General features: G+C 38.9%; 1 protein-coding gene across 4 annotated transcripts in view; it reads left to right on the forward strand.

The window, feature by feature from the left end:
* LOC126414979 (uncharacterized) overlaps positions 1 to 11,318 on the forward strand; it is a 220,464-nt gene extending 209,146 nt beyond the window's left edge. For all 4 annotated transcript variants that reach the window (XM_050083394.1, XM_050083397.1, XM_050083395.1 and 1 more), the window contains 2 exons: positions 196 to 279; positions 11,103 to 11,318. The gene's annotated coding sequence lies outside the window, so the exon portion shown is untranslated. The remainder of the gene's footprint in view (positions 1 to 195; positions 280 to 11,102) is intronic.
* Positions 11,319 to 11,797: the final 479 nt, after the last annotated feature.

Raw genomic sequence — 11,797 nt, forward strand, 5'->3', positions numbered from 1 at the left:
CTGTTGACAATTATTTTGTTACTGTGTGTCATGTGTGGTTTTACATTTGCCTGAAGCTAATTTTATAAAAAGACACTAATGCATAAGATTTGATTTGGCTTCGTAAAGTACTTCCATCTGATATAAAGTCTGATGTGCTCTTCCACTGACCATAATGTTCGAGAAATCAAAAATAATGGTTCTTCTCATTTTCAGATGACAGATTTTAGATGTCTGTTTAGTAGACCAAAGATGGTGGAAAAACTGGACTGCTTTATATTAAGGTTCCACTAGTTACAGGTAATGCATATGTATTTAATTCTTTTCAGATTTCTTTTTGTGTAGATTGAGAATGTTCGCTTTAGTTACAAACTACTTGTCACAGTACAAGTCAACATAACTAGCAGTTCCTTTACACACACACACACGCACACATATACACACAAACAGAATGAAGGAAAGTTGGAAGTGAAACATAAAGCAGCAATTTTCATTCGTAAATTCACAGAAAAACAATGTTTAGAAACTGAAAGGGTGAGAAATGCTGAAGAATTCCATATCCTGAAAGAACTTAATCACACTTTTAATGTTTATGTAAGCAAATGGTATCAATTTTAGAAGTTCAACTTTGAAATTACGAGGGCAGTTCAATAAGTAATGCAACACATTTTTTTTCTCGGCCAATTTTGGTTGAAAAAACCGAAAATTTCTTGTGGAATATTTTCAAACATTCCCGCTTCGTCTCGTATAGTTTCATTGACTTCCGACAGGTGGCAGCGCTGTACGGAGCTGTTAAAATGGCGTCTGTAACGGATGTGCGTTGCAAACAACGGGCAGTGATCGAGTTTCTTTTGGCGGAAAACCAGGGCATCTCAGATATTCATAGGCACTTGCAGAATGTCTACGGTGATCTGGCAGTGGACAATAGCACGGTGAGTCATTGGGCAAAGCGTGTGTCATCATCGCCGCAAGGTCAAGCAAGACTGTCTGATCTCCCGCGTGCGGGCCGGCCATGCACAGCTGTGACTCCTGCAATGGCGGAGCGTGCGAACACACTCGTTCGAGATGATCGACGGATCACCATCAAACAACTCAGTGCTCAACTTGACATCTCTGTTGGTAGTGCTGTCACAATTGTTCACCAGTTGGGATATTCAAAGGTTTTTTCCCGCTGGGTCCCTCGTTGTCTAACTGAACACCATAAAGAGCAAAGGAGAACCATCTGTGCAGAATTGCTTGCTCGTCATGTGGCTGAGGGTGACAATTTCTTGTCAAAGATTGTTACAGGCGATGAAACATGGGTTCATCACTTCGAACCTGAAACAAAACGGCAATCAATGGAGTGGCGCCACACCCACTCCCCTACCAAGAAAAAGTTTAAAGCCATACCCTCAGCCGGTAAAGTCATGGTCACAGTCTTCTGGGACGCTGAAGGGGTTATTCTGTTCGATGTCCTTCCCCATGGTCAAACGATCAACTCTGAAGTGTATTGTGCTACTCTTCAGAAATTGAAGAAATGACTTCAGCGTGTTCGTAGGCACAAAAATCTGAACGAACTTCTCCTTCTTCATGACAACGCAAGACCTCACACAAGTCTTCGCACCCGAGAGGAGCTCACAAAACTTCAGTAGACTGTTCTTCCTCATGCACCCTACAGCCCCGATCTCGCACCGTCGGATTTCCATATGTTTGGCCCAATGAAGGACGCAATCCGTGGGAGGCACTACGCGGATGATGGAGAAGTTATTGATGCAGTATGACGTTGGCTCCGACATCGACCAGTGGAATGGTACCGTGCAGGCATACAGGCCCTCATTTCAAGGTGGCGTAAGACCGTAGCATTGAATGGAGATTATGTTGAAAAATAGTGTTGTGTAGCTAAAAGATTGGGGAATAACCTGGTGTATTTCAATGCTGAATAAAACAACCCCTGTTTCAGAAAAAAAATGTGTTGCATTACTTATTGAACTGCCCTCGTACTTTTAATTCTGTAAGCCAATAGATACATACTGCTACATAAATATGATAGCCAGTGTGCTAAGACCCATGTAAATAAAATTTTGCTGAGATTTTGACAACAAATAATAGTTATCATGATAAAGGCTCTCATGGAAAAAAGTGTGCTACTTAGCTGTAGTAATTTATTCATCAAAGGATGACCATTTTACAATGATGTGGGATTTGTCAGCTTATTACAAGGAAAACACGTGCAGACACTTGTGAATATATGCACGGGGTGAGTGGGAAAAGGAGAAGCAGTTGGCTGAGACTTCATTCAATGAATAGGCATGTAACTGAAGTGGTCCCAACATGCAACACACTTTTCTGGTAATAGGTTGTGCTCAGTCTCATGGCTTGCTGTGTGGTCTCATAATTATGGATGGTTCCAATTAAATGAGTGAGCTGTTTTTGTTTAATAGTTACGTCTTAAGAAACGATTAGTATTGTAAATATATACAGATGTTAGAGTCAAAATGCTAAGTTTCCTGAAATGTTGTCTACATGACTCATTTTTCCCAGACTGAACGTTGTACAACCTGCCTTTTTTAAGATATCTGTGCTGCATGGTTAGTTTCCCCTCAAGCCGATTCCGTACTATAACATGAAGTGAAAGTAAGAATATTTTATTTGTAATAGAACTGAATTGGGAATGATTTGCTGAGTACTTTTAGAATATAATTAATTGACAGCTAAATTTAGATATAGTTGACATCGGTATTCCATTTAAGATTTTCTTCAAGCCTTATACACAGAAACTGGCAGTACTTATATTAGACAGCTCTTGGTTCTTAGGAACAGCCTTGGAATTACTTGTTTTTGAGTTGAGATGGTGCAACTGATAATGGATTTGTACATTTACAGTGAGATTGTTCTCAATGAACCATTCACTCACTGATGACATAAACTGTTTAATCTCTTGGTCATGATCAACTTTGTCAGTGACTGTTATCAAAATACTTGTATCATCAGCAAATAGTGTAGTATACCCTGCAGTAAGCTTTGTGTTTATGTCATCAATATATAACAAAAACAGTATGAGACCCAAGATTTTGCTGTATGGTACACTATATCTAACTAGCATTATGTTATTTTCTGTAATCTGTTTGACAGATGTAATTCTAACCATTGGTTATCAATACCAATCATAGCTTTACCTGGTAGCTTTCTTAGGAGTATGGTGTGATTAGTATCATAAAGGCTTTCAACAAATAGCAGCAATAATTTCCTTATTATCTAATGATTTTAAGGTTGTGTAGAGATATTCATGTACTGCTGTGGATTTTGTTGCAACACAACATGAACAAATACTAGTTTTTTAATGTGTTTGGTAGGCTACAACACACTAAGGCATAATGCAGAATAACGTGAAACTGACTGGAGACAATACAAGGCCAATAGCATAACAACGTCCAAATCTTGAGGGCTGCACAATCAGTAACAGTTGACAGCACGACGCAGTAGGCTCATGTCAGCCATGATGCAGGCAAGCATAGACATCACTGGTAGTGGTGGTGCTAGTTTTGAGTTGGGACATGCAGCCAGTGTTGTAGGCTCATGCTGGAGGCTGATGATGGAGTCTCTGATGTTGATCTGCACATCCATGGCTAGCAAGCCATAGATCAGTGCATCAAGTAACATCTGTGATGAGCCAGCATGCCCATTTGCAGGCACTGCCAGCACAGCTTATGGATCTGGAGCAAGGTAGATGGTGAAAGCTAGCAATATAGCTGTGGTTTTACAACACCCTTTCCCTACCAGATAGTGGCGGGGGGGGGGGGGGGGGGGGGGGGGGGGGACTGCACTGTGCACTGTGGCCAGCCCCATGCCATGTGGAGAGTGAGGTGTAAGACATCCATTCATCCCTTCTGCAACCCACTGCCTCACCCCCCCCCCCCCCCCCCCCACCCCTCCCAACAGTTTAGGCTCCAGGTGCTTCTGGTCTGTGTGCACTCAGTTGTAAGGCTGAAAGTGACCTGGCCAATGGTGGCTGTGCTGGGTGGGCAGTGTTGGGAACACTGGTTAGGTGGTAGACACTGGAGGTGACATTGTGATGACATTTGGGCTCCAGTGTGTCATCTGCTCTGCTGGTACAACCACTGCGGATGTCCCCCATTGTGGTAACTCAGTCTGAAGTGTTGGTCTGCCCTGGGGCAGGGAAGCCAGTTTTGAGACCAGACTCACATCCTGGGGCTGTGGTGGCCTGAAATAACTAAAATTAGAATTAGAGGAGTTTGGTGAAGGAGGATGGGGCGAGTGGGCTCCAGCATGATCTCTTCTTCTGCTGAAGGGTGGGAAAATGGACTGCGGTGTAAGGGATGGGGAGAAAAAGATGGGGAGGCAGTCACGTAACCAGAGCTGGTTCCAGTGGTGGGTGATGGTCCAGTCTACAGTATCGAGAATAAAAGCCTGTTAGCCCCATTGCTGATGAATGTTAGCTTGGAACCAATGATCTTGTTGGCCTAAGCCACAGGCCCACAAACGTATGCCAGGCCAGGACTTTCGGGAGGTAGCAGGAACCAGTGTGCTGGGAGTGGGCAGCAGTAAATGCAGGACAGAATGGGGTTGACACCCATATAAGAACTCTGATGGGCACTTATCACCAAATGGTGTTGCCCAATATGAACTTTTAAAAAATGTCAGTGAAACTTGCCTGGAAGCATCTTGTATGTATTTCTTTATCTGCTGTTTGGGTGAACCTCTCTGCCTTTCCTTCGATTGTGGATGAAAAGGAGGTGAAGAGACGTGCTTCATTCCACTTTTAGCATACAAATCCTCAAAGACCTCTGCTCGAAATTGTGGACCATTGTCTCTCACTAATGTCTGTGGCAGGCCGTCAGTGGCAAAATTTTTTAACAGCACCCTCACTGTGTATTTCACTGTGTATTCCACTTTGGTTGTATGGCAGTTAACAATACTTGGGAATCTGGAAAAAGTGTCAATGATAGTGAATCATGTAGTATTCAGGAACAAAACTGCAAAATCGAGATGCATTCGTTTCCAAGGTTTGATGGTTGCTGGCCAAGGAGAAAAACTGATGTAGGAGCACTATGATTTGGGACATGAGCTGTTGTGTTGAACACCGTGATCAAAGCCTTATGGTCCATTGCCAGGTGGACCTTGGTGTCATAAAGAAAGACATGAAATTTCTTCAAAGTGGGTGTCATTGCCAGTTTTTCCTTCTCTATTGGAGGGTATTTCATTTGTGCAAAGGGGAGGGTTTTTGAAGCATATGTGATGGGGTGTTCTGAACCATAAACCTCTCAGTGAGCCAGGACATCCCCCACCCCATGCTCCAATGCATGCATCACAACCACTGTCTGCTTCCTGGGTTGGAACATTGCTAAACAAAGTGCTGAGTGTAGACACTGTTTGAGCTCAGAGAATGCCATTTCACATGCTGCCAAACACATGAAAAATCACTCCTTTCTTATACAAGTAATGTAATGGATGAGTTATTTGAGATGCTGCTGGAATTAATTTTCCACAATATGTAATATTTCCCAGAAATGCCTTGAGCTGCTGAGATTCACCAGCCAAGGCTTGGTTGTACTTGCTTTGATGTGTTTCTGGACTGGTGATATACCTTCATGAGAATGTATGTGGTCTAAACTTGGCAGAAATTCCATTTTAATCCTGCCTTCTAAAAAATGAAAATGAGAGAGTTCATGGTGGCTAAAAGTCACTTGGTGGAAATTCCCACAAGAGAAATGCCTTCCAAACAGTTAATGAAACCCAGCATGTTGTAAAGCAGCTCTTCCAGGAGTCTGTAGAAAATCGCGAGGGCACTGGAGACCCCAAAATTCAACCATTTCTATTTGTGTAAGCCATGTGGTGTATTAATCAACAATATCTTTCGTGAACATTTGTCTAACGGGAACTGTAAGTACACTATGGCAAGGTCAATTTTAAGAAGAAGTGTCCACCCTCTAGCTCTGCATGTAGTTCCTCAGGCTCTGGAATGTGGAACATGTCCACATCAGCTTGAGCATTCAAGGTGACTTAAAGTCCCCACAAAGTCTTGAGTTTGTCAGATGGTTTCTTGGCAACATCAAGGGGAGTATCACATTGACTCAGTGATATACATTCTATTACATCCAGTCCCTGCAACCTGTTTGATTAATCATTGACCTGGTTCTAGAGTGCCAGAGGAAATGGCCAGGGTCAAAAAAAGTAAGGCAGTACCATAGGTTTTCAGCGAAATGTGAGCTTTAAAATGATTCGCTTTTTGTAGACCACAAGAAAAAAAAATCAGGAAATTTGGTGCAGAGCATGTCCAGTTGTGGATAAGGACTATTCTCAGTGATCAGAGTTACTGTATCATTGGTGGAAAATCCAAAAGACTTCTGTGCGTCCAGACTGAAAAGGTGCTCAGTGTCAGTACTGTTTATGATTAAGTAAGTTATGTCCCTGGTTAAATTTTTGTTCAGGGCTTCCATGGTAAATTGACCTTCCATGGTAAATTGACCTATCAATGGAATGTATTGCTTATTATAAGTTACCAACCATCAAACTGTTAGAAGTAGTATGGTTGCCCCTAGTTATAAATATGTTTGAAAATTGATGTCTGGCAGTGGCATCCGTATTTACTTAAAAGCAGACTCTCTTGCCAAGTATGAAGCTGAGAATTTAAGTGGTTTCTTCCTACAGTATACAGAAAGGTTTTGTTCCTCTTCTATGACAGAATGTCACTTGCTGTGTAAAGAAAACAACATTTCAGAAGTGCTATTTGTGAAATCCAATTTCCTATTTATGTCCCATGAAACAGAAAGGAGCTTACAAGTTTGGTGACTACACAACATTAAGAGTGTCAGTTTGAATTATTACAATAACCCTTCAAGCAAATAGCTGCCAACATGCCTAGCATGTTGGTGGTAGTTTATATGGCTAGTTGGTACAAGAATGCAACATTTTGTTTAAATTGCTATAGTGCAAGAATTCATTTGTTGAAAATCAATAAAATTTCAGGAACAGTTAACAATAGACCTCTGTTACATTTGAAACATACATGATCAATGAAAACTAAAGCTCAGTGTGGTATATTTGGTAACAAACTTCAAAACAAAAGTCCTGCACTGCAGTATCTTCCCATGTGTTTCTAGCAACCAGTTAATATATGAAGCCTGAAATTTATGTGTATAGCTTCCTTTGCCTTCTCAGTATCCTGATAAACAATAAATGCACTGTGCACTGACATATTTCGTAGCCATCTAAATATTTTCATGCATCACGCCATTTTTTTCTTTTTCTTTGAAGTTCCTGATTTCTTCTGACTTGTTCACTTTCCAATAAATATCTTAATGCTACATCAGCATAGAAACACAGCTGACAAAGTAGTGTTCCTGCTATTAACTGATGGGCAAGCAATGCAGCTTTACAGGTGATACTACAACTGATGAGTATGTGGTTGAGTAACCACCAGAGCAGATGCCTGCGGCGCATGATTACATACTGAGGTTCCAAAGGTGTAAGAGACAGCAAAGAAGTGTTTCTGGAGGTTTCATTGCAAATTGTTGAAACAGATAGGGTAGGTGCTGAGTGACTACTTGCACACTATTGGTCAGAAAACTTCTTACAATGGGTTGCCATAAAAAAAGAGGAAGTATTCCTTATCTCCCAACATTTCCAGCTTTTACAAACTCCATATCTCTTCATTCATTGCTCTTCATACTGACACACTGCAAAACATGTGAATGTGAAACAAGTATAATTGTACAGACTCTAAAGTGTGACTTCTATAAACAATTTGATGAGAAATGTACCTAAATTATCACTACAGGAAAATCTCATAGTGCTCAGAAACTACACGGTATACCCTACAGGAAAAAACACATGGATTACTGTAGCTAATTGTTGCTTAAAATGAGTAGTCTGTTATTTGAGGTTCCATTCTCACTTAAGTTTGCTCATCTTCTGAGTGCATATCAAGTTCACAGTCAGTTCTTTCACTGTATTAATATTCACTGCTGTGTTCCTAATGCTCTGTTTGAAGTAATCTCTTTCTCACTTCTTCTGAACAGTCTTTAACATAACATTCAAATCTTTTTCTGTAAAATGTTCCAGAGCTTCATCGGTAAAGCGTGGAACACCAGCAAACTTAAAGGATGTATTCCTGTTTGCGACATTCCTTTTTACTTTGACATATATCAGCTCAGTCGATTATATTCCAGTTCTTATATTTTCATTTATCCTTTTACATGGTGGTTGGATAAAGGAGCATCCCTAGATGTGGGAAGGGAGAATGTAACCAGTCTGCAGTGGTTGCTTTAAGCCTGGGTAATATTGTACGTCAACTAGCATGGATTGATGGCTAAAAAATCATCCATTACTATAAGGCAGCATTCTTCCATTAAGGGCAGCACAACACATTAACTATAAAATTCTTAAAAAATGTTACCATTCCCTTCTGAATGCTGATTGGATCAACAGGAGTGTTAGAGCCATGAAAAACAAGTTTTGCTCCTGGTATAAAACATATATTTACTTAAGTACCATGGACCACAGTGAGGCAACCACGTCTATCTGTAGTTACTTTCAGGACACTGCTCCCCTTGGAGACAAGTCGAAAGTAATGTTCATCTGTAGGTACTTTCAGGACACTGACCCCAATGGCAACAAGTCAGAAGTAATGTTTGTCTGTAGGTACTATATACACAAACCTTCCTCGTGAATCAGTCTGACCATTAGTGGAAACTGTATCAAAATCTTACCGTAGTTCCTGATGTTAGTCCAAACATATATGCTCAAACTGTAGTAGGGGACTTTAATGTATATTTGTATATAATAAAATTAGAAATTGTGGCTGTTCTTCAAGCTTCTTTATTTTTTATGTATACTTTGGCAAGTTATAGGATTGTGTGTCAGCAAAAAAAAAAAAAAAAAAAAAAAAAAAAAAAACAACAACTTTCCTCGTAAGCACTCTTCTTGGGACAATGGCCATTGCACACATGTTGGAGACTGATAAAAAAGTTTGGCAATGACAATGCAGAAAGTGATTGCTTATCAATACATTAAACTTGATAATAAAAATCATGCATGGGCACGTGCATGTCTACAGTCATATTCATGGTCTTTTTTCACACTCAAATAAAGCCTGTAATGAAATCATGATACAAAATGATAAATAAAATGAGAATTAGCTCAGATAAATGCCAAATGTTATTCCCTAGTACATGCGGCTGGCTGTCCACTAATAAAAATGGGGAAAGAACCAGTCAATATTGAGATTAAGTAAATGACGGTTAACAGTTCTATACATTAATGTTAAAATGCTTAGGAAGAAACCACAGTTTAACAAGATATATTAAAAGAGAAATGGATGCTATAACATGCTGACTATTGTCCTAAACACAAGTTTTAGAGTTTACATTTCAAATCCAAGCACTTTTTAGCTATATTGATGGAACTGCTAATGTAGTGGTTTAACTTACATGCAGAGTGGCACAGTTATATATAGACACCACAGAGTACATATTTTACACAAATCAGACTAGGGATGATTTGGACCCTGGGAACTTGGTGCATGATTAAAGATGTAAGTATAATTCTGTTTCAGTTCCCCTCAAACTTTCACAATGACTTAGAAAATGTTTCACCACAGCCCATCATACCACTCAGTTTGTAACAAAAATCCAAACTACAGTGGAGACAAAAACCCCCAAAGATACTAAGCCAATACAGGGACATGCTGTCACAGCCACAATCATGTTTATAATCTTTCAACAGTTAATAAATGTCTTACTTTTTTAAAATGTAATTATAATTAAGACTGTTAATTTATGAAGTGTTGCAACTTCTTATAATGTTTTTGTGTGCTTTAACCTTAATATTCAAAAATGCAACTGCCTGTGAATATCCATAAATAATCAATGAAATACATAAAATTTGTAAATTTACAACTCTAGATTTTGTATAAGTAATTTACAATTTAGTACTAACATTACATGTGTAATTTTTTCCCATATGTTTCCTACTGAACCTAGAAATTTAATTAAAGGCTACTGGAAAAATGCATATCTTGTATTAATGGTCAACTATTAATGAAATGTAGCATGTTACAAAAACTGAAACTACCACAAAATAAATATAAAATACACAGAACACATTAAAACAACTCATCGTAGTGGAATGAAGCATCTTCTGCAAATACAAATATGAAAAGATACGAGTAATACATTACAATATTGTGAAGAGGAAAGTTGCTGCACACCATATAGCAGAGATGCTGAGTCGCAGATAGGCACAACAAAAAGACTGTCACAAATATGTCTTTCGGCCAGTAAGGCCTACACAGTCACGCACATACACATGACTACAGTCTCAGGCAACTGAGGCCACACTGCCAAGAGAAACAAAGGAAAGAAGAGAAAGAAGAACGGGCATTGAGTATAGAGAAAATAGTAAGAAAGGAAAACAGCACTGGTTGAGGATTGAAGAAAAGCCGTCAAGCAAAAATCGAACAATGAAAAATCCAGGAATGGAATGTAATGATATTGTGAGAAGGAAAATTGCTACTCACCATATAGTGGAGATGCTGAGTTGCTGATAGGCACAACCAAAAGACTGTCACAAATATAGCTTTCGACCAGTAAGGCCTTTGTTGTCTAATTTGGACAAAGGCCTTACTGGCCGAAAGCTATATTTGTGACAGTCTTCATGTTGTGCCTTCCTGTGATTCAGCCTCTCCACAATATAGTGAGTAGCAAGTTTCCTTTTCACAATAATATTACATTCCATCCTGGATTTTCCATTGTTTGTAATACATTACAAGCTGGCAAAGGTGGTTATATTTCATCACACAGTCAATATTGTAAAACTGATACAAATGGCTGGACAGGTGAGCGTCTAAAAAAATATGACTCAGCCACTCTAACAAACAAAATAACCCACCCAATTGTCTGCGCAGCAGTCCTGACATGACATAATAACTTAAGATCATTTCCACACTCCTCTTACTATTATGTAATAAATTTGTTTAACCACAAAAAAATTCAGTAACTTGGCCATCCTGTATTAATTAAAATACCACTCAGTTGTTATAAAAATAAGTGTTACTAATGGAATATTACTGCTGTTAATTTAAAGGATGCCAGAACTATGTTGTAACTAATATTTTTGCCTTTCAGTTTAGATTCCTGGTAGTTGAAGATGAGAGAAATCCCTTTACTGGACAATTATGAACACTTTGTTGGGACTGAAGACTTCTGTGTTTGACCAAGGAAAGAGTACAAATGACTGAATATAGTGATCTTTTTATGTATTAAATGAAAAATCTCATATTGTATTCTGTAATTTTACCTATTTTGACATATTACATTTCATTAAATTAATCATTAAAAGTATTTCTTTAGAAATATTGCAGTTAGTTATTGCTAGGAACACCTTACATCCTTAGTATGAATACTTGCAGCAGCATAATGATGCAAGATTTCAGTTTAGAGTGCTCAAAAAAGAACTTTTAAATTCTGAAATATGTTTGATTGATAGTACAAGAATGTGCTTGAGTGAGAAACATTGAAAGTGTAAAATCGTGTTTTGTGTGAAAAATTACTTTTATAAGTTTCAAGAACCAGACATCAGTAAGGATTATAAATAGTGTCATGTTGTCTTCATCCAGTATGTCACCCAACAGGGAAAGGGGGTGGGGATGTTAATGCCCCATCAACAGTTACTCAATGGATTTATTTGTGTGCCCCTTTATAATGATATATTTTTGTATGTTTCTTTCCAGCTTCCAAATGTTTGTGCTTTAGGATATTTAACAATCCAAATTTGTGAACAAACTTGTGTTTACATATTGTTGACATAACTTTGCTTTTAT

Source organism: Schistocerca serialis, chromosome 1, assembly GCF_023864345.2.
Source record: "Schistocerca serialis cubense isolate TAMUIC-IGC-003099 chromosome 1, iqSchSeri2.2, whole genome shotgun sequence".
Lineage (NCBI taxonomy): Eukaryota > Metazoa > Arthropoda > Insecta > Orthoptera > Acrididae > Schistocerca > Schistocerca serialis.